Source organism: Microcaecilia unicolor, chromosome 3, assembly GCF_901765095.1.
Source record: "Microcaecilia unicolor chromosome 3, aMicUni1.1, whole genome shotgun sequence".
NCBI lineage: Eukaryota > Metazoa > Chordata > Amphibia > Gymnophiona > Siphonopidae > Microcaecilia > Microcaecilia unicolor.
Window position 1 is genome coordinate 1,670,440 of NC_044033.1, and position 24,065 is coordinate 1,694,504.

The 24,065-nt window shown below is 47.3% G+C and overlaps 1 protein-coding gene across 3 annotated transcripts in view; it reads left to right on the forward strand.

Moving 5' to 3' along the window:
* KLC4 (kinesin light chain 4) overlaps nucleotides 1-24,065 on the forward strand; it is a 230,714-nt gene that overhangs the window by 123,411 nt on the left and 83,238 nt on the right. The gene's annotated exons all lie outside the window — the stretch shown is intronic.

Sequence of the window (24,065 nt, forward strand, 5' to 3'; positions counted from 1 at the left end):
ACACTTGACTCTTCAGCTGTCGAATTATCACCCGATAAGAATATCTATTCCAACCCTGGCAATTAGCATGTTCCACCACCAGGCCGACTCGCCCCTGTCACCAGGAGAAAAAAGTCCCCTCATGGGTGTCACATTATGTCCTTCAAATTGATCCCAGTCACAAATATATGACAATAAGGTTGTGTTGTTACTGATTTAATGGAACGCAATTTGATATCTTTCAAGCTGTTTAGCAGCCTCCAGCTTTCTTGCCTTCTTTTCACAGCTAATCAAGTTACTACTTATTTGTTTAAAGTGGCAAAAACTGTAAATCATGAACAGCATCAGTATTTCAAACAAAATGCATCCAGGTGCTCCCCTGAACTCAAAACCTCACTGTTGTCTCCTGATTTGTGGACACATCGCAAGACATGCACTGATTATTTAATTTTACCAGTTCATCTAGTTAGTCGTTCAAGAAACAAACAACAAGCATCTGAATCAGGCCGTCAATCTCAATTCAGCATTTTCCTGAAAAGAGGGAAAGATTTCTTTGAGTCTTACAAACCATGGTCTGGTCTTGTTGTTTGTCTGGGATGACTAAACCTTTAGTGCATTAACTCCGATAGAGAAAATATTTTAAGCCTAAAACAAGCTGGGCTTCACCAGGGCTGAAGTAGAACCTGTTAGGTCCTATCTTGTGCTGTGTATGATATGGGCAGATACCAAGCTCTTCTGTTCAGGTTATGAAAAGTTCTTCCAAAACGGGTGACATCCTCACTCCAAAACCAGTGCTACAGAGTCAACATGGATCCTAAAACAAGCGCAGCAGAACTTTGATTTGTGGATTGCGTCAAGATTTTGTGCTTAATCCTATACTTTCAAGGATGAGCTAGACATATGAAGGATCAAGATACTTCAGGAATTTAGATAGTATCTGCTATAAAATCCAAGCTAAAACATTGAGTAGCTTCATAATTAGCCAATTTCATAATATCCAAAATTAGGTAAATTCATGTTGTGTTTGGCATGTAATATACCGTAATTATGCATTTTTCAAAACTCTTCAAAAATGTAGCTCTTTTGCCTTACATGGAGCTCCTTAGTATATCAGCACCATACATTGGAACGTTATTTTCTGAGCTTTTTTTTCCTATAGGCACAGTAAGGGAAGAAAACCTCAGTACTACTATTTATCATTTCTATAGCTCTACAAGGCATACGTAGCGCTGTACACCAGACACAAAAAGACAGTCCCTGCTCAAAGAGCTTACAATCTAGATAAGACAGGCAAACAGAACAATTAAGGGTAAGGGAAAAATATAGGTGAGGATAAAGGACAGGGCAAGTATTGTTTAGGAGGCAAAAGCATTGGTAAAGAGGTGGGCTTTAAGTTTGGACTTGAAAACGGCCAAATACGGGGCTAGACGCACAGGTCCACAATGTACTTCTGATTGAACATTTCTGTGGACTGTTTTGTGAATTGCCATGAACAGTGTCCGCAGTAGTAGTCAGAAATTTAAGTACTGTTTTGCTTTCTGCAAAAGATCACCATTGTTAATAGCACTGTGGCAGATCATTAGTTGAACGATTACATTCAGGTTTTTCTCACACATACTTGTGTCACTGTTAATATAAGCATCTTAAGAAAACAGCTGCCATATAAAACCTCACTACAGTTTCCTTAGCAAAATTGCAAGCTGAAGATATTGCATGAAAACTCGCATACCTCAGATGTCTGATGTGGCAGTCTGCAGCTCTTGTCACCGAATATTACATACTACTACTACTACTTAACATTTCTAGAGCGCTACTAGGGTTACGCAGCGCTGTACAAAATAAACCAAGAAGGACGGTCCCTGCTCAAAGGAGCTTACAATCTAAAGAACGAAATGTCAAGTTGGGGCAGTCTAGCTTTCCTGGGTGTAGAGGTAGAGGTTAGTTGCCGAAAGCGACATTGAAGAGGTGGGCTTTAAGCAGAGATTTGAAGATGGGCAGGGAGGGGGCCTGGCGTATGGGCTCGGGGAGTTTGTTCCACGCGTGGGGTGAGGCGAGGCAGAAAGGGCGGAGCCTGGAGTTGGCGGTGGTGGAGAAGGGTACTGAAAGGAGGGATTTGTCTTGAGAGCGGAGGTTACGGGTAGGAACGTAAGGGGAGATGAGGGTTGAGAGGTAGGGAGGGGCTGCAGATCGAGTACATTTGTAGGTTAGTAGCAGAAGTTTGAATTGAATGCGGTACCTGATCGGAAGCCAATGAAGTGACTTGAGGAGAGGGGTGATATGAGTGTATCGGTTCAGGCGGAATATAAGACGTGCAGCAGAGTTCTGAACGGACTGAAGGGGGGATAGGTGGCTAAGTGGGAGACCAGTGAGGAGTAGGTTGCAGTAGTCAATGCGAGAGGTAACGAGAGAGTGGATGAGAGTACAGGTGGTGTGCTCAGAGAGGAAAGGGCGGATTTTGCTAATGTTGTAGAGGAAGAAGCGACAGGTCTTGGCTATCTGCTGGATATGCGCTGAGAAGGAGAAGGAGGAGTCGAAGATGACACCGAGTTTGCGGGCAGATGAGACGGGGACAATGAGGGTGTTATCAACCAAAATAGAGAGTGGAGGTAGAGGAGAAGTGGGTTTGGGTGGGAAGACAAGAAGTTCGGTCTTGGCCATGTTCAGTTTCAGGTGGCGGTTGGACATCCAGGCAGCAATGTCAGATAAGCAGGCCGATACTTTGGCCTGGGTTTCCGCAGTGATGTCAGGTGTGGAGAGATAAAGCTGGGTGTCGTCAGCATAAAGATGATACTGGAAGCCATGAGACGAGATCAGGGAGCCCAGAGAAGAGGTGTAGATAGAGAAAAGAAGGGGTCCAAGGACAGAACCCTGAGGGACTCTGACAGAGAGCGGTATAGGGGTGGAGGAAGAACCATGAGAATGTACTCTGAAGGTACGATGGGAGAGATAGGAGGAGAACCAGGAGAGGACAGAGCTCTGGAATCCAAAAGAGGACAGTGTGTCAAGAAGTAAGTTGTGATTGACAGTGTCAAAAGCGGCGGATAGGTCAAGGAGAATGAGGATGGAGTAATGACCTTTGGATTTGGCGAGGAACAGGTCATTACAGACTTTGGATAGTGCCGCTTCTGTCGAGTGAAGTGGGCGAAAGCCAGATTGAAGCGGATCGAGGATGGTATGAGAGGCGAGAAAATCAGTGCAACGGCTGTGAACGGCGCGTTCAAGTATTTTGGAGAGGAAGGGTAGGAGGGAGATGGGGCGGTAGTTGGAGGGACAGGTGGGGTCGAGTGAAGGTTTTTTGAGGAGAGGTGTGACAACAGCATGCTTGAAGGTGTCAGGGACAGTAGCGGTGGAGAGAGAGAGGTTGAGGATATGACAGATGGGGGGAGGTGATAGTAGGAGAGATGGTGATAAGTAAGTTGGTGGGAATGGGGTCTGAGGAACAGGTGGTGCATTTCGAGGAGGAGAGAAGATGGGCGGTTTCCTCTTCAGTGATATCAGGAAAAGAGGAGAAGGAGGCCTGGGTTGATTGGTTGAGGGAGTGGGTGATAGGATGGAGAGGAGGAGAAGGTTTATTGGTGAATTCGAGGTTGATCTTCTGGACCTTGTCGCGGAAGTAATCCGCTAGTGATTGAGGAGAGAGTGAGGGGGGGTGGGAGCGGAGGGCACTTTGAGGAGGGAGTTGAGGGTGGTGAAGAGACGACGAGGGTTAGAGCTGAGGGAATTAGTCCAATGAGTGTAGTAGTCCTGTTTGGCGAGGAATAGGGAGGACTGGATTCTGGAAGGAGGATAGCATGAATTTGTAGTGAATGAAGTCAGTATGGGTGCGAGATTTCCTCCATAGGCTCACACTCCCCGTGTAATTATAATGTGGAACCCCCACTCAGTTGATAGCTTAATCCAGTATTTTTAAAAGTGGAGAAAAAAAAAGACGATTTAACCGAATATTTCATACCATTGTGGGGCTGGTCACCTCTCACTCAGCTTATTCATGTACAGCTTTACCAGTTTACTTATTTCACACCCATGTGAAATGTTAATGCCTGGTATGATATATTTTACATTAAAATAGAGTAGATATGTGTGCTTATATCTAAAAAAAAACAAAAACTAAAACAACACAGAAAAACAAAGATAATAGTATTGTAGGCTATTTATATGCGAACTATAAATCTAAAACAATAATATAGCCTGTGGAGGTCATTCTTTCACGTTCATGTAAATGGTGCACTGATTTTAGAAAAGCAGTTGTGTGTTTGTCCATGGCGCACACACTTTTCAAAGCCTGTGGTGTTCTGGGAGGGTTTTGGGCAGGTTTGGAATGTACACGTACACATTTGCTTCCTAAATCTTAGACAACAGTTTTTACTCCTTCCCCCCAAGGAAGACAGAGAAGATTGTTTACCTCTAACTTCTTTAATTGGCAAATCATATGAAGGGGGTGGAAGGAAAGAAATGCAAGAATAATGGTGTGAACGCACAGAAAGGGAAAATCTTTAACAGTATAACTGTGCATAAGACACTGGAATAATGTCGGAGTGATGTGGAGGGGGCCAGGAGAATAAGTGTACAAGCTTGGAGTTGGTAGATAAAAAATGACTGTAGAAGCAGAGTATTGGAAAAGTCTAGCCTGGGAAGAGGACAGACGTAGGCAGGCCTGATACTGCAATATCAAGAACCTGTGATTGTCTCTGGGAAAAGGTGATTCCATATCATCAAGCTGATCAATCCATAGACTGGTGGGTTGTGTCCATCTACCAGCAGGTGGAGATAGAGAGCAATCCTTTTGCCTCCCTATATGTGGTCATGTGCTGCCGGAAACTCCTCAGTATGTTCTCTATCTCAGCAGGTGGTGGTCACACACAGCAGCAGCTCTGGCTAGGTCTCCAAGCCTAATTTTTAGGTTTTGTTGAGGACCTGGGGTTGAGGGCTCTTCTTGAGCAAGTGCAAACCTGGTAGTGCCAGGTCCCTCCTTTTCTCCCCCCTCCCGCTGGCTCCGTTGAAAAAAAAAAATTTTTTTGGACGTCCTTAAGGGCGTTTAGTTCAACGTTTATTTCAACGTTTATTGCAGCTACTCACTGGGACACCAGTTCGTTACAGCTCGGAGTGAGAAGCAGGTAATTTTTACCTTTTTGTAGCGGGCAGGGGGTTCCCCGATCGGTCTCCACGTGGCCTATGGCGTCGGAGGGTGAGGGCGCAAAGAATCGCTCCCCGGACCGCGTGTGCGCTTCTAGCGGGGATGCGGGGGTCTTAAAGTCTGATTTGCCCTTGTTGAGTGTCAGTTTGGAAGCCGGTCAGTGTCCCGGTTCTTCCTCCGGTGCGGCGGTTTTTCCCGCAATAAACACCCATCCCCCGCTGCTCGCCCCCGCCATCTTGGCCGGCCACTCTGCTCGGACGGCTTCTTCTTGAGCCGCCCTTGAGGTGGGAGACAATTCTATGGCCACCCTTGATTTGGGTGACGGCAAAAAAGCGGCCAAAGTTAAGCGCCGTTCTTCCCGCGCGGCTCCTTCGCGGAGTGACGCGCCGGATGCCATTTTGGATGCGAAGCATGTTTCTCCCCCGCTCTTGCGAGCGCCGGTTGAGGGGTGCGTCTAGGGCTGTGGCCCAGGCTGCTGAAGTGCACAGTCTGGGGAGTTTCTCCCCCGAGTTCATTTTGCTGCTGCATCAGGCCTTCCTTATGCAAAACGCTGCCCCGGCTCCCTTGTCCGATAAAGGGGTTGAGGCCCCCGGAAGTAAACGCCCTCGGGTGGATTTCCAGGCCATAGAGGACTCTGTCTCCTCTGATGTAGATGAGGGCAGTGTATCTGGGTTCTCCCAACGGTCCTTTGGGGATTCCTTGGAGGAGACGGATTCCCGCTCGGATGGAGCGGATGACCCCATGCAGCGCGGATTTTTCGCTCAGAGGACTTGCCCAACCTGTTAGTGCAGGCCATGAGCATTTTGAAGATTTCCTCTCCGGAGGACGTCTCTCCCTCAGCCCCTGTTGGCTCCGCCATTATGCTGAGGATGAAGCGCCCGCCTAGAACCTTCCACGTGCATGATGCCATGCACACCTTGATTTCGGCTCAATGGGATGTCCCGGAAGCGAGCCTCAAAGTGGCTAGGGCTATGTCCCGCCTCTATCCTCTGCCTGAAAGTGAACGGGAGGCCTTTCTTTGGCCTACCGTGGATTCTTTAATCACTGCGGTGACTAAGAAAATGGCGTTGCCGGTGGAAAGTGGCACGGCCCTAAAGGACGCCCAAGACAAGATTGGAGGCGGCCTTAAGGTCGGCCTTCGAGGCGGCTGCTTTAAGTTTGCAGGCCTCAGTTTGCGGCTCCTATGTGGCCAGGGCGTGCCTGACGATTGTGCAGCGGGCTTCCCCCTCGGATCCTTCCTTGAGGGCTGATTGGCCGGCCCTGGAATCGGGCTTGGCTTATTTGGCAGACTTGCTGTATGATGTCTTGAGAGCCTCGGCTAAAGGTATGGCTCAGACAGTCTCTGCGCGGCGGTGGCTTTGGCTGAAGCATTGGTCTGCTGACCACGCCTCTTAAGTCCTGCCTGGCTAAGTTGCCTTTTAAAGGCAAGCTGCTCTTTGGGGTCGAGCTGGACAAAATTGTGACCGATCTCGGCACGTCTAAGGGCAAGAGGTTACCAGAGGTCAGGGCTCGGGCCAGTGCTCGCCCCGGTAACTCCAGAGGACGGTTTCAGGAAGCCCGTCGGTACCGCCCGGGCAAGTCGGGCACCTCTGCCCCCTCTTCCTTCAAAAGGAACTTCTCCCCCAAGCAGCATTCCTTTCGCAGAGACCGCCGTCCCGGAGGTGCGCCCTCCGGTCCTCCCCCAGGGTCTCGTACCCAATGACGGGGCCCTGGTCCATGGCCCAGTGCAGATTGGAGGACGCCTGTCCTTGTTTCTGGGCGAGTGGACCAGGGTAACTTCAGACGCTTGGGTGCTGGAAGTCATCAGAGACGGCTACAAGCTAGAGTTCTGCCGACCCTTAAGAGACGGGTTTGTACTCTCTCCCTGCAAGTCTCCGGTCAAAGCTGTGGCAGTGCAACAGACTTTGGACAATCTGATCCGCCTGGGTGCGGTCGTTCCGGTGCCAGAAAATCAGCTTGGCAAGGGACGTTACTCCATTTACTTTGTGGTACCAAAGAAAGGAGGTTCTGTACGGCCTATCCTCGACCTCAAAGGGGTCAATCGGGCCTTGAAAGTTCGGCACTTTCGCATGGAGACTCTCTGCTCTGTTATAGCGGCAGTGAAGGCAGGGGAGTTCCTGGCATCCTTGGACATCAAGGAAGCGTATTTGCATATTCCCATCTGGCCTCCTCATCAACGCTTTCTGCGTTTTGCAGTCCTGGGCCGACACTTCCAGTTCAGAGCCCTCCCGTTCGGGTTGGCTACTGCTCCGCGGACCTTCTCCAAAGTAATGGTGGTCATTGTGGCCTTCCTGCGAAAGGAAGGAGTACAAGTTCATCCTTATCTGGATGACTGGTTGATCCGAGCCCCCTCTTATGCAGAGTGCGGCAAAGCTATGGACCGGGTGATTGCTCTTTTGAGCTCCCTGGGGTGGATCATCAACTGGGAGAAAAGCCAGCTGCGCCCGACTCAGTCCCTGGAGTATCTGGGAGTTCGTTTCGACACCCAAGTGGGCAGAGTGTTCCTGCTAGACAATCGGATTGTCAAGCTTCAGGCTCAGGTGGACCAGTTCCTAGTAGCCTCTCCTCTTTGGGCTTGGGACTATGTGCAGCTGTTGGGCTCTATGACGGCCACGATGGAAGTAGTGCCCTGGGCCAGGGCTCATATGAGACCACTACAACACTCTCTGCTGCAGCGCTGGACTCCAGTGTCGGAGGATTATGCTGTGCGCCTTCCCTTGGACCCAGCAGTGCGCAAGGCGCTGAGCTGGTGGCTGAAGACAGACAAGTTGTCTGCAGGAATGCCTCTTGTGACCCCGGAGTGGATTGTCGTCACGACGGACGCCTCTTTGACGGGCTGGGGAGCCCACTGCTTGGGAAGGACAGCGCAGGGGCTCTGGTCTCCTGCAGAGGCAAAGTGGTCTATCAACCTCCTGGAACTCAGAGCCATTCGGTTGGCGCTTTTGGAGTTCCTCCCGGTACTGGTGTTGAAGCCAGTAGGGGTCCTGTCGGACAATGCCACGGCTGTGGCCTATGTCAACCGCCAGGGAGGTACCAAGAGCGCCCCTCTAGCAAAGGAGGCCATGAATCTATGCCAGTGGGCAGAAGCGAACCTGGAACAGCTGTCAGCGGCCCACATTACCGGAGTCATGAATGTCAAGGCGGACTTTCTCAGTCGCCATACCTTGGATCCCGGAGAGTGGCAGTTATCGGCTCAGGCGTTCTTGGACATCACGAAGCGCTGGGGCCAGCCGAGCCTAGATCTGATGGCGTCATCGGCCAATTGCCAAGTGCCGCGCTTTTTCAGCAGAGGACGGGACCCTCGATCTCTGGGAGTAGATGCTCTTCTCCAATGGTGGCCGACACAGGAGCTTCTCTATGTGTTCCCGCCCTGGCCCATGTTGGGCAGGGTACTAGACCGGGTGGCAAAGCATCCGGGCCGGATAATCCTGGTGGGTCCGGACTGGCCCAGACGTCCCTGGTATGCGGACTTGATCAGGCTCTCAGTGGACGACCCTCTGCGGCTGCCTGTGGAGCAGGGCTTGTTGCATCAGGGTCCCGTGGTGATGGAGGATCCCTCCCCCTTTGGTCTTACGGCCTGGCTATTGAGCGGCAGCGTCTGAGGAAGAAGGGCTTCTCAGACAATGTCATCGCCACTATGCTGAGAGCGAGGAAGCGCTCTATTTCTACTGCTTACGCCAGGGTTTGGCGTACCTTTGCAGCGTGGTGTGAAGCAGGCTCACTTTCTCCCTTCACTGCTCCAATCTCTTCAGTGTTGGCGTTCCTGCAAGAAGGTCTGGAGAAAGGCCTGTCGCTCAGTTCCCTTAAAGTCCAGGTAGCGGCTCTGGCTTACTTCAGGGGCCGCCTGAAGGGTGCTTCCCTGGCTTCGCAGCCAGATGTGGTACGTTTTCTCAAGGGAGTTAATCACCTGCGCCCTCCTATGCACTCAGTGGTGCCTGCGTGGAATCTCAACCTGGTGCTAAGAGCCTTGCAGAAGCCGCCTTTTGAACCCTTGTCGAGAGCATCTCTGAAAGACCTGACATTGAAAGCAGTCTTTTTGGTGGCTATCACTTCAGCCAGAAGAATTTCCGAGCTCCAGGCCCTATCATGTCGAGAGCCTTTTCTGCAGTTCACTGAGGCAGGAGTGTCTATTCGCACAGTGCCTTCCTTCCTGCCCAAGATTGTTTCTTGCTTCCATGTGAATCAGCAGCTCTGTCTCCCATCCTTTCGTAGGGAGGACTACCCAGAGGAGTACTCTGCTCTCAAATATCTAGATGTGAGACGAGTCATCATCAGATACTTGGAAGTGACCAATGATTTCCGGAAGTCGGATCATCTGTTTGTCCTGTTTGCAGGTCCTCGTAAGGGTCTGCAGGCTGCTAAGCCTACAGTGGCAAGATGGGTCAAGGAAGCCATTGCAGCGGCTTATGTGGCCGCGGGGAAGGTGCCGCCTATCCGGCTGAAGGCTCACTCCACTAGAGCTCAGGCGGCCTCGATGGCAGAGGCCGGGTCCTTGGAAGAGATTTGCAAGGCGGCAACTTGGGCATCGGCCCATACCTTCTCCAGGCATTACCGCTTGACTGTGGCTGCTCGGGCGGAGGCCCGGTTTGGAGCTTCAGTGTTGCGGTCAGGGATTTCAATGTCCCGCCCTGGGTGAGTACTGCTTCGGTACATCCCACCAGTCTATGGATTGATCAGCATGATGATATGGAAGGTAAAATTATGTATCATACCTGATCATTTTCTTTCCATTAATCATAGCTGATCAATCCATAGCCCCTCCCGGATATCTGTACTGGTTATATTCTGGTTGCATTTCAGGTTCAAGTTTAGTCTTCAGTTCCTGTTCAGGAGGACTTCATGTTCAAGTTTTCTCAATTGGATTCTTCAAGAGTTGAGACGATTTTGTGTTACAGTGAGCTGCTGCATTCCTCTCCCCTCCGTTTTACGGGGCTGGATTGAGACCTAAATTCTGCCGGCGCTCCCTCCCGCTTCATGCGGCTGTAGGGCAGCTTTGTACCCCTCCTGCTTCGGCGGTGTTAGGATCAGTCAGCTCCTCCCGCGGTTGCGGTTGCAGGATAAGCCAGATCCCCCCCGCATCGGCGGGGTGGTGTCCCTCCCCTGCTCCGCGGGGATGAGCTGGACGGATTCCCCTCCCCAACTTGTGTGGGGATGAGCTGGGTTAATTCCCCTCCCCCGTTTTGGCAGTGGTGAGCTGGGCAGAGTGTCCCTTTGTGGGTGTAATTCTCTAAGTGCTGAGTCCTGCGGATGGAGCTTGGATATCGACATACTGAGGAGTTTCCGGCAGCACATGACCACATATAGGGAGGCAAAAGGATTGCTCTCTATCTCCACCTGCTGGTAGATGGACACAACCCACCAGTCTATGGATTGATCAGCTATGATTAATGGAAAGAAAATTATCAGGTATGATACATAATTTTACCTTAAAGTAGTGAATCCAAGATACTGAGAATGGATGATTTTCATGTCACGGGGTTCATAACCAGTCTGAAATAGTTATGTGTTTGAACTTCTGTAACTTTTTTTTTTATTTTTCCACATGAAAGGATCGGGTTTGGACTGTTGTATTACAAATTGTTTGCTATAAAGAGAATTCATTAAAATCTTTTTCTGGAAAAGGTCATATATAGTCAAATAAGCAGACCGGGGTTATTGAAGGAGAGCAAAGTGGAGTGTCATTGGCCTGTGAGTGATATGATGAGTTTAAAAGAAATAGAGGCACCCAGAAGAATGAGTGTAGATGAAAAAAGATTAATGGGTTAAGAAGAGAGCCTTGTGAAACACCAATTTAGGGAAGGGGTCTAAGAACAGAAGGCATTATGGTAACTCAGATAAGAGAATTGTGTAATGAAGCATGGTGAAAATCTGAGGTGTTACAGTGGGAAAATACGTGCTGCATCCATTTTTTACTTTTCTTAGAGATAATGGAAAGTTTGAGAGCATTTATAGATTCTGATTTGACTTTTTTCCCCAGCAGGTATTCTAGGTGGTGCATTCTTCTTTTCGGATTTTGCATATGGGTTATGGTTTGCAGCCATGTCTTTCTTTAGAAATGTAAGGTTAATGGGCCAGGCGGTGATTGCTGTAAGATTTGATTACTGTAATAGTGTTTTATATGGGATTGCCTGTTACAGAATGTGCAGAGATTTCAGTGAGTACAAACTACAGCTGCTAGATTGTTGGGTGGGCTAGGGGTCACTTTACTGTTATGGTGTACTCCCTTCTTTAACATAGTAAGTGACGGCAGATAAAGACCTGAACGGTCCATCCAGTCTGCCCAGCAGTCACATTCATTCTCAATTCAAGATTAAATCAACTATGAATGTGAGATTATATACTTGATCATGGTCTTTCTTTGTTGTTTCTGGGACTTAGGCTGTAGAAGTCTGCCCAGCTCTGTCCATATGTTCAGCTACTGGAGTTGTCATCTAGCCTGTCCGAATCAGTCTTGTAATTTGCAGGACACAGCTCCCAGTATGGATACTATGCCAATTTAATCTGCTGGTTTAAGTTTTTGAAAGCTTTGATGGGGAAGGCTCCTTCTTAGTGGAGTGGAGGAGTAGCCTAGTGGTTAGTACAGTGGACTTTGATCCTGGGGAACTGAGTTCAATTCCCACTGCAGCTCCTTGTGACTCTGGGCAAGTCACTTAACCCTCCATTGCACCTGGTACAAAATAAGTACCTGAATATATGTAAACCGCTTTGAATGTAGTTGCAAAAACCTCAGAAAAGCGGTATTATTTTATTTATTTTATTTGTAGCATTTATACCCTGCTCTTTCCCGCTCAGTTGTAGGTTCAGTGCGGCTTACAATGTATGGGTACAAAAGTGTCAAGTCCCATTTCCCTTTCCCTTATCTGCAAGACTTGGTTGTTTATATGCAATGGTCTGCACAAGGGGAGAGATTAATGGTGGTGGGAGGGAGGGATGTTCACTTACAGACAAGACATAAATGCAGTTTTGCTATAGTAGTTCCAGTGTTATGGAACTCTTTATCCCAGGAGATTAGGTTGATTATGGATATTAACACTTTTTGTAAACAGATGAAGTTGTGTTTTTAGGAAGGGGTCTAATGAAGATCTTTGAAGGGGAGGGAGGGAGATTTGTATGGGTTGGTGAAGAGAAGCGACACTGAGAAAGTTTTGCATTGGTGTTACAACCATGATTCTGTTTTCTTGTATATTTATGTAATTCACTGTGGGCTTATGGTAGCACTGTCTTCAAAATGTAATAAATGAGTAAAAATTAAATCTTTGATAATTCACAGAGCAAGAAGTGAAAGATGGGTGAAGATGATTAAAGAGATTATGGTATTTCTGTACAATGGACAAATCTGAACCTGACTATGCCAAATGAGAGAGAAATCAAAGGAGGGTGAAGAGATCTAAGCAGATTTCTGATCAGCAGAGAGGCTTCTGCAGGGTCATTTGGAGGAGATATGATAGAGATAAAGAGAATATCAGATGCATCCTAGAGAGGCAAAAAGGAGGCTGGGAGAAGGGAGTTATGCTAGAAAATGGGACAGCAGTGCAGTGGCGTAGCAAGGGCGGGGCGGTGGGGGGCGGTCTGCCCCGGGTGTCGGCGGGTGGGGAGTGCTCCGTCGAGAGCCGACAGCTCTCATCTCCTGCCGCTACCCTGCTTTTTTTTTTTTAATCCATTGCAGCAACGCAGGCAGCGCTTCCCGTCTGCCCTGTGAAGGAGAAAATCGCGTCGCTGGCGTCGGGCCTTTCCTTGTTTTGTCCCGCCCTCTTCTGAGGTAACTTCCTATTTCCTCGAGGGCGGGACACAACGAGGGAAGGCCCGACGCCAGCGACGCAATTTTCTCCTTCACAGGGCAGACAGGAAGCGCTGCCTGCGTCGCTGCAATGGATTAAAAAAAAAAAGCAGGGTAGCGGCAGGAGACGAGAGCTGTCGGCTCTCAATGGAGGGGGTACAGGACGGGACCGGCTTGGGGGAGGGGCATGCTCAGAGGGGAGAAGGGGATTGGGAAGGGTGAGTGAGCCTAGAGGGGTGCTCAGGGGAGCAGGGGATTGGGGAGGGTGGGAGAGCCTAGAGGAGTGCTCAGGGGAGCAGGGGATTGGGGAGGGTGAGTGAGCCTAGAGGGGTGCTCAGGGGAGAAGGGGATTGGGGAGAGTGGATGAGCTTAGAGGGGTGCTTAGGGGAGCAGGGGATTGGGGAGGGTAGGGGAGCTTAGATGGGTCACTGGGTGCTCAGAGGGGAGAAGGGGATTCGGGAGGGTGGGGGAGCCTAGAGGGGTGCTCAGGGGAGAAGGGGATTGGGGAGGGTGGGAGAGCCTAGAGTGGTGCTCAGGGGAGAAGGATATTGGGGAGGGTGGGAGAGCCTAGAGGGGTGCTCAGGGGAGAAGGGGATTGGGGAGGGTGGGTGAGCTTAGAGGGGTGCTTAGGGGAGCAGGGGATTGGGGAGGGTGGGGGAGCTTAGATGGGTCACTGGGTGCTCAGAGGGGAGAAGGGGATTGGGGAGGGTGGGGGAGCTTAGAGGGGTGCTCAGGGGAGAAGGGGATTGGGGAGGGTGGTGGAGCTTAGAGGGGAGAAGGGGACTGGGGAGTGGAGTGCTCAGGGGCGAAGGGGATTGGGGAGGGTGGGAGAGCCTAGAGGAGTGCTCAGGGGAGAAGGGGATTGGGAAGGGTGGGAGAGCCTAGAGGGGTGCTCAGGGGAGAAGGGGATTGGGGAGGGTGGGGGAGCTTAGAGGGGTGCTCAGGGGAGAAGGGGATTGGGGAGGGTGGCGGAGCTTAGAGGGGAGAAGGGGACTGGGGAGGGGAGTGCTCAGAGGGGAGAAGGGGTCTGAAGCTGTAACTGGGGTCTGACAAGGGGGCAGGAGGGAAAATGGATCCATGCCTGGGGCAGGTGGGAGAATGGGTCTGGGGCTGAAAAGGGGGATGCAAGGCATGTGGTGGATGAAGGGGGCTGAAAAGAGCGGGCAGAGAGAGAGGGGACAGACCCTGGATGGAAGTGGGGAGTGTGAGGGAGGGCAGACCCTGGATGGATGGGAGAGGGAGGGCAGACGGATTGAAGGGGCATAGAGAAAGGGCAGATGGTGGGTGGAAGGGGGAGAGAGAAAGAGGGCAGACTGGGGCAAATGGTGGATGGAAGGGGCAGAGATAGAGGGCAGATATGGATGGGAGGGAGATGGCAGACAGGGGCAGATGGTGGATGGAAGGGGCAGAGAGAGAGGGCAGACAGTGGATGGCAGAGAGCGAAGACAGATGCTGGATGGAAGGAAGACAGTGAAAAGAAGATGAGGAAAGCAGAAACCAGAGACAACAAACTGTAAATAAAATATATATTTTTATTATTTTGCTTTAGGATATAGTATTGTAGTTGTGTTAAATGTTTATAAATAGAACATGTAAATAAGGTAATCTTTTTATTGGACTAATTTTAATACATTTTGACTTAACTTTCAGAGAAGAAAACCCCCTTCCTCAGGTCAGGTTAGGACACTGTAACACACTATACTGTATTGACCTGAGGAAGGAGATTTTGGCCTCTGGAAGTTAAATGTATTAGTCCAATAAAATGGTATTATTTTATTTTCTGTATTTGTTTTATTTCTATTTGTTAATTTGTAAAGTGGTGATTGGTATTTGTTAGTTTTTTTCAAATTTACATCTGCTGTCTTTATATTTTGCACAGTACTAGGGGACATTTTCTGTTTCTGTGGTGTTGCATTGTATGCAGCGTCTGGCATCTTGGGGGTTCAGTTTAATTTTTGTCTAAATAGAAAGTTTATGATTACTTATTCTAAAGTGGATTAAGATGTATCTGTGTTTGTGAAAAAGACATGGCTTTCGGTTGGCATTGACTGTGTAAGATGGACGATCTGTGTTATTCTGCCTGGTTTCGTTTTACAGTAGATGAATTGATGTTCTAGTGCTCACTGTAGTGTTTAAGATGCTTTCCTTTTCCTTGTGTGACTCATACAAATTACTGTTTATGGTATGGTAGAATTGCTCTATAGGTCCTGAGTGTTTTGTATTCTCGGTATGCCTAGTACTGGATTTGGGGGGGGGGGGGGGGGGGTTAAAAAAATGACCGACCCCGGGTGTCAACTACCCTAGCTAAGCCACTGCAGCAGTGAATCCTTTTTGAGTTGATAGGGAAGTAGAGGAAGGACTGGAACAAAAAGTCTTGTGAAGTAGATAAGAAAAGGATGGGAGTAGATGATGGAGGAAAGACTGAGTTAAAAATGGAGAAGATTTCCCAGGGTGAGAAGCAAGATCAGTGGATAAAGGATTCGTTGTGAACAACAGAAGATAAGATGCTGGGCTTTCATGAGAGAAGGTAGAACTGGTATTGCATTATTCATGTTAGAGTTACCATAGTCACAGAAGGAACATCAGATCCTGTGTTGTAGATCGGGTATGGCTTCCCTGCAGGGGCTGACTGTGGTACTGCTGTTGACAGATACAAGTTGCTTCTGGTGCTGGGTGTGCGGCTGCAGGAAATACCATTTTCCCCTAATATGAATGCTGACTGTAGCTCCCCTTGGTGCAAATGTATGAGTACAGATCCAACACACTGGGTGTGCAAACTACTTTTCGGAGTGGGTCCGGATGCATACTTGTACGGTACGTTGAGGTGTTTGATGGGTATAAACTTCTCGTGATGCAGACGCCAGGTTTAGGTGCTGTGGGTATTGTATCCCTGTAATACCAGTGCTGGCTGTGAGTTCCTTGGGTGCAAAACTAGCATTAAGGGCAGGTTTTGACGTGATGCTGGCAGTAAGTGTGTGTTTTCTGCTCAGCAAGCTATTCTCTTGCCAGGTGTGTGGTTTCTGCATAATGTAGATTTTGGCTGCAGCTTGTCTGTGATGCTCATGTCATGTGGCTGGCTTTTCTAAGCCTAATGAGTTTGAAAGACTTGGGAATAAGGCAAAATACATAGAACTGAATTGGACATTTTTATAGGAGTTAGCACAGGTTAGCACTTAGTCGCTGCTTTTGAGTCTCAGACAGTGAAGAACTAGAGCTCTTTACCAGCAGGTTTGTACCTCTGTCTTTCTGTATGTCGATGTCAGTTTTTCATGTGTGAACTTCCAGTACAGAGCTTCCTCCATCCCAAAAGTTTCAAGAGGACCACACACACATTTCTTTCATACTGTTTTAACTGCTTAAAATATCCCTATATTCAGCATTGGTCATGAAGGAGCACAAGTCAGAGAGTAGGGGTGGACCAAGAAGTCTACCAGCCAATTTGATTGAAGTAGCTTTATTTGCACCAATTGTATGTATGACCCGACCCGGGATCGTGTTTCGACGGCTTTACCGTCTGCCTTGGGGGCTCAAAATACTACATACAAAACAAATACATAAAATAAGGTTAAAACCACAAGTAAAAACAAGCAAAAATAGAACTCGCACGTGATAATCAAAATGGTAATAAAAGTAAAGAGAGTTAATAACATACATAATAATATACTAGTAATCATAATAGTAACAAAATAATAATGTACATAGTAATTGACATTAATAAAAATATACACTCATAAAGATATAATGGTCAGATAACAAAATGTGAACAATATTAAATGAACAGTAGAAGTCCGAGAGACCCAACAAAAAAGAAATATGGCAAAACTGACCTTCTAACAAAGTATCACAAGGAATGGGTGCAAAAATACAGAAGTTGAAACAATATTTAAAAAAGAAACAAAATGTAAAATTACACAAGGGAAGAACACGAACACATGAATGTAAAAAGAAATAGATTGGAACCAACAATCAAAAGTACCATCAGACATATAAATGGCAAGTGACCGACTTACCCGCAAATGCGCAGTAGAGACTTCCCTCTCCTTCCCGCCCTCGCGTCGAAACGAACCAATATCGCCAGCGCACCAACCTCCATCCCCCGACGTCGTTGCCGCCGCTCCCGCCCCCTGCACTGACATGACAGAGCCTCTCACCTCCGTGTGGAAGCGCTGCAGGCAGTAGCAGAGCGATCTGCTGCCTGCAGCGCTTTCACGTGGAGGTGAGAGGCGCTCTCATGTCAGTGTAGGGGGCCTGGCACGGAGGGGGGAGGGAGCAGCGGTGAGGAGGGTAGCTGGACATGGGGGGAGGGTTGGGGGGAGAAAGGGTTGCTGGGTATGGGGAGAGAGCAGGGCAGAGAGGAGGGTTGCTGCACATGGGGGGAGAGCAGGGTTGGTGGACGGGGGGGGGGGGAGGCCAAGGGAAAGAGGAGGGTTGCTGGGTATGGGGGGAGGCCAAGGGAAAGAGGAGGGTTGCTGGATATGGGGAGAGGGCAGGGGAGAGAGCACGGTTGGTGGACGGGGAGGAGACCAAGGGAAAGAGGAGGGTTGCTGGATATGGGGAGAGGGCAGGGGAGAGAGCACGGTTGGTGGACGGGGAGGAGGCCAAGGGAAAGAGGAGGGTTGCTGGATATGGGGAGAGGGCAGGGGAGAGAGCACGGTTGGTGGACGGGGGGGAGGCCAAGGGAAAGAGGAGGGTTGCTGGATATGGGGAGAGGGCAGGGGAGAGAGCACGGTTGGTGGACGGGGGGGAGGCCAAGGGAAAGAGGAGGGTTGCTATCATTTTAGTCGCCCTTCGCTGCACCTTTTCCAGTTCTACTATATGTTTCTTGAGATGCGGCGACCAGAATTGAACACAATACTCAAGGTGCGGTCGCACCATGGAGCGATACAACGGCATTATAACATCCTCACACCTGTTTTCCATACCTTTCCTAATAATACCCAACATTCTAGTCGCTTTCTTAGCCGCAGCAGCACACTGAGCAGAAGGTTTCAGTGTGTTATCGACGACGACACCCAGATCCCTTTCTTGGTCCGTAACTCCTAACGTGGAACCTTGCATGACGTAGCTATAATTTGGGTTCTTTTTTCCCACATGCATCACCTTGCACTTGCTCACATTAAACATCATCTGCCATTTAGCCGCCCAGTCTCCCAGTCTCGTAAGGTCCTCTTGTAATTTTTCACAATCCTGTCGCGATTTAACGACTTTGAATAACTTTGTGTCATCAGCAAATTTAATTACCTCGCTAGTTACTCCCATCTCTAAATCATTTATAAATATATTAAAAAGCAGCGGTCCTAGCACGGACCCCTGAGGAACCCCACTAACTACTCTTCTCCATTGTGAATACTGCCCATTTAACCCCACTCTCTGTTTCCTATCCTTCAACCAGTTTTTAATCCACAATAGGACATTTCCTCCTATCCCATGACCCTCCAATTTCCTCTGTAGCCTTTCATGAGGTACCTTGTCAAACGCCTTTTGAAAATCCAGATACACAATATCAACCGACTCCCCTTTGTCCACATGTTTGTTCACTCCTTCAAAGAATTGAAGTAAATTGGTCAGGCAAGATTTCCCCACACAAAAGCCATGTTGACTTGGTCTCAGTAATCCATGTCCTCGGATGTGCTCTGTAATTTTGTTTTTAATAATAGCCTCTACCATTTTCCCCGGCACCGACGTCAGACTCACCGGTCTATAATTTCCCGGATCTCCCCTGGAGCCTTTTTTAAAAATGGGCGTTACATTGGCCACCTTCCAATCTTCCGGTACCACGCTCGATTTTAAGGATAAGTTGCATATCACTAGCAGTAGCTCCGCAAGCTCGTTTTTCAGTTCTATCAGTACTCTAGGATGAATACCATCCGGTCCAGGAGATTTGCTACTCTTCAGTTTGCCGAACTGCCCCATTATGTCCTCCAGGTTTACCGTGAAGTCAGTAAGTTTCTCCGACTCGTCCGCTTGAAATACCATTTCCGACACCGGTATCCCACCCAAATCTTCCTCGGTGAAGACCGAAGCAAAGAATTCATTCAGTCTCTCCGCTACGTCTTTGTCTTCCTTGATCGCCCCTTTTACCCCTCGGTCATCCAGCGGCCCAACCGATTCTTTTGCCGGCTTCCTGCTTTTAATATACCGAAAAAAAATTTTACTATGTTTTTTTGCCTCTAATGCTATCTTTTTTTCATACTCCCTCTTGGCCTTCTTAATCTGCGCCTTGCATTTGCTTTGACACTCCTTATGCTGTTTCTTGTTATTTTCAGACGGTTCCTTCTTCCATTTTCTGAAGGCGTTTCTTTTAGCCCTAATAGCTTCCTTCACCTCACTTTTCAACCAGGCCGGGTGTCTTTTGGACTTCCGTCTTTCTTTTCTAATTCGCGGAATATGTATGGCCTGGGCCTCCAGGATGGTATTTTTGAACAGCGTCCACGCCTGTTGTACAGTTTTTACTCTCTCAGTTGCCCCCCTAAGTTTTTTTTTTACCGTTCTTCTCATTTTATCATAGTCTCCTTTTTTAAAGTTAAACGCTAACGTATTTGACTTTCTGTGTACAGTTACTTCAAGGTCGATGTCAAAACTGATCATATTATGGTCACTGTTATCAAGCGGCCCCAGTACCATAACGTCCCTCAACAGATCATGCGCTCCACTAAGGACCAAGTCTAGAATTTTTCCTTCTCTCGTTGGCTCCTGCACCAGTTGCTCCATAAAGCTGTCCTTGATTTCATCAAGGAATTGTATCTCTGTAGCGTGTCCCGATGTTACATTTACCCAGTCTATATTTGGATAATTGAAGTCACCCATTATTATCACATTGCCCATTTGGTTCGCGTCTCTGATTTCTTTTATCATTTCTGTGTCTACCTGCTCATCCTGGCGAGGCGGACGGTAGTACACTCCTATCACCATTTTTTTCCCTTTTATACATGGAATTTCAACCCACAGTGATTCAAAGGTGTGATTTGTGTCCTGCTGAATTTGTAATCTATCTGAGTCAAGGCTCTCGTTAATATACAATGCTACCCCTCCACCAGTCCGGTCCACCCTATCATTACGATATACTTTGTACCCCGGTATGACAGTGTCCCACTGGTTATCCTCCTTCCACCAGGTCTCAGTAATGCCTATTATATCCAATTTTTCATTTAGTGCAATAATGTACATAACTCCAAACATACATATCGTAAATTTTGAAGTAACTATACAAAAGACAAAAGAAATAACTCTCTAAATTTAGAGTATAATTATATCAATATTATATTGTAAAACTTTTCTTAGACCTCAAATTGTGGATGGAGGGGGAAAAAGAATCAGAGAAGTGTATACTAACGTACAATTAAACTAAAGGCAAAGGCTGCACTCATTCCAAGATATACATTATTTCAGCTGTTTCGATTCTACAAACGTTTTAAGTTGTTCCGGTGAAAAGAAAGTATATTTAGTTTGACCTAAATTAACTACACACTTACAGGGATAAGCGAGAAAAAAGGAAGCACCTAAATCTATAGTCTTTTGTTTTAAAGCAAGAAACATCTTCCTTTTTTGTTGAGTTGATTTAGTGACGTCAGGATATATCCATACTTTAGAGCCACAAAATTGAGCTTTAGAGTTTCTGAAGTAAAGTCTTAGAATAGTATTATAGTCTTGCTCAAACACCATAGAAACAATCACAGTAGCTCTATTCATTATAATATCTGAAGATTGTTCTAATATATCAGAGATGTTTTGTAAATCAGGTCCTTGTACTCCTCCTCTAGGTTTAGGAATAAAGTATATCTTATTTACCGGTGGGGTTGCCTCAGCAGGAATATTCAACATTTCTGACAAATATCTATGAAAGGTATCTATTAGAGTTACCCCAGCGATAATTGGAAAATTCAAAAAGCGGAGATTAAGGCGCCTGTTGAAATTCTCTATTTGCTCTATTTTTCGTCTAATATCCATAGAATCTTTGCTAGCCAGAATTTTAAAGGCATTAATGTTTCCACTTCTTTTTGCAAAGATTGTACTTGAATAGTTAATTCACCTTTAACAGAGTCTACAGTTTTTTTCAAATCTTCAAACTTCACATTTAAATTGAGCACATCACCTGACGTCTTCTGTAAAGTGGTAGTAATCTGGTCCAACATCACCTTCAGCGTTTGTAGAGTCACCTCTGAGTTCACTGCTGTGGAGGACGAGCTTCCCTCAGCTCCACGTATCGCCGTTTGCTTGCCTGGGTCCTCACCGGACGCCCCAGTCAACACATCATCAGAGTCGTCGGGGTTTCCCTTCAGGGTTGCTCTCGACACCGGACACGGAGGTATCTGCACTGCAGGTGGTGGAGACAGGGAGACTTCCTCTCCCGGCGGGGAGTTCGCTTCTCCGAGACCCCCCGCAATGGAATCCTCTCCCCGTTGAGACTTGTAAACACCGGAGAAGAAGCGCTCCAGCGACGGTTGAGCGGGGGAAGAGTTTGAGGTAGGTGGAGGCAGTACCCTCAACATTCCTTTGCGTTTAGTATGGGGCATTTTCCAAAGGAAAAGAATAAACTTTCTGCTCAGTCTCGCACAGAGCGCTTCAATGATCAGCCGGTGCGGCAGCCATCTTGTTTCCCCCTCAACTCCTTTTTTTCTCTATTAAGTCCTGTCTGTTGGGTGTTAAAATATTCACCCAACAGACAGGACTTAATAAGGATCTGGGTTTTCTAACCCATTATAAACCATAAAGTTGTATTTTTCTGTTTATTTCTCTATTTATTACCCTCCTCTCACCTACCAACACCCATCCTGTTAGAAAATCAATGAAATGCTTTGATGTCCCCATGCATACCCCCACCCTCCCACTCTGTCAGACTGTCAAAGTAATGCTTTGATGTTTCTCTCATATATACTATCTGCTACCACATTTGCTTATTTCTGATCTGAGGAAGAAGGGCAACCTTCGAAAGCTAATCAAGAAATGTGTTGTTATGTCCAATAAAAAAGGTGTCATCTTATTTTCTTTTCCATGTTTTATTTTGTTTGATTTCTATTGATAACCTTTAAGAGTGGACTAACACGGCTACCACATCTCTCCACTTAGTTTTAAAAACTTTGTTGTACCACAGCATTAACAGATAGAATCTAGCAGGCACTGCAGGATCTAGTTTAGTTTTCCCACCCACCCCTAGGACAACTCTTCATTTATAGTCCTTGTAATTAGGGTAACAAGCAAGGAGTACTCTTACAGTAAGAGTTTAATACGTTTCATTACCATCTAAGAAGGAAACACTAAATAAATCATACAACATACTATATAAACTAAACGACACTTTTATACTAAACTTTTATATTAGGCTAATATCCTTAATACTGTAGCAAGTTTTAAATTATTGAAAAGCTCAAAAACACTAAGATGGAGTTAGCAGTCCAGCAGCAAGACGGGTGCTATCCAGTCTTTTGCATTGAGTGTCACATGTATGATTATCTCCCAGTTAGTGAGATGTCACATGTGTGTGTCCGATGCAAAGAGCTCCTAGCTCTCAGAGAACGTGTCCGTTCTCTTGAGGCTAGAGTAGCAGACTTGGTGGAGCTGAGGGAGACAGAGAGGTACATAGAGGAGACCTACAGGGATGTTGTAGAGAAGTCCCACCTCCAGTCTAGTAGCCCCTGTGCTACCTTGGAGGAGGAAGTAGGAAGTACTCCTTTAGCCAGGACCTGCCCACCAGGGGATGTACTATCCTTTCGCACCGAGGATATGTCTCCCAGTGCTGCCCAGGAGGGAAAGGTTAGGACAGGTGTTATAGTTGGTGATTCGATCATTAGGCATATAGATAGCTGGGTGGCTGGTGGACTTGCCTGCCTGGTTCAAAGGTGGCAGACCTCACGCATCACCTAGATAGGAGTTTAGATAGTGCTGGGGAGGAGCCGGCTGTCTTGGTACATGTGGGTACTAATGACATAGGAAAATGTGGGAGAGAGGTTCTGGAAGCCAAATTTAGGCTCTTAAGTAGAAAGCTCAAATCCAGATCCTCTAGAGTAGCATTTTCTGAAATGCTACCCATTCCACGCGCAGGGCCCAAGAGACAGGCAGAGTTCCGGAGTTTCAATGTGTGAATGAGACGATGATGCAGGGAGGAGGGTTTTAGATTTGCTAGGAACTGGGCAACATTCTGGGGAAGGGGGGAGCCTATTCCGAAAGGATAGGCTTCACCTTAACCAGGGTGGGACCAGGCTGCTGGCATCAGCATTTAAAAAGGAGATAGAGCAGCTTTTAAACTAGAAATGGGGGGAAGGCCGACTCACTCAAAAGCGCATGGTTCGGGATAAGGTATCTTTCAAAGATATCACCAAAACAGGGAAGATAGGGTGTCCTGATAGTGAGGTTGCAAAAGAGACCGTAGTAGATCAGGTGTCCTTAAATAAAAATCAGACAAAAGATTGCAAATTAATACTGTCAAGTACTAAGCATGATGTAAATAGGAACAACAAACATAGTTTGAAATGTCTGTATGCGAATGCCAGGAGCCTAAGAAATAAGATGGGAGAATTAGAATATATTGCACTAAATTAAAAATTAGATATAATAGGCATCTCTGAAACCTGGAGGAAGGAGGATAACCAGTGGGACACTGTCATACCGGGGTACAAATTATATCGTAGTGATAGGGTGGATCGAATTGGTGGAGGGGTAGCATTGTATATTAAGGAGAGTCTTTTAATCAAATAGATTGAAAATTCTGCAGGAAACAAAACACGTCTTGGAATCACTGTGGATTGAAATTCCATGTGTAAAAGGGAAAAGGATAGTGATAGGAGTGTAGTACCATCCGCATGGCGAGGATGAAGAGACAGATGCAGAAATGTTAAAGGAAATTAGAGACGCAAACAAACTGGGCAACACAATAATAATGGGTGATTTCAATTACCCTGATATTGACTGGGTAAATGTAACATCGGGGCACGCCAGGGAGGTAAAATTCCTTGATGAAATCAAGGACATCTTTATGGAGCAGCTGGTACAAGAGCCGACAAGAGAAGGAAAAATTCTAGACCTAGTCCATAGTGGAGCACATGATCTGGTGCAGAAGGTAATGGTGCTGGGGCCGCTTGATAACAGTGATCATAATATGATCAGATTTGATATTAGCTTTGAAGTAAGTATACATAGGAAATCAAATACGTTAGCATTTAGCTTTAAAAAAGGAGATTA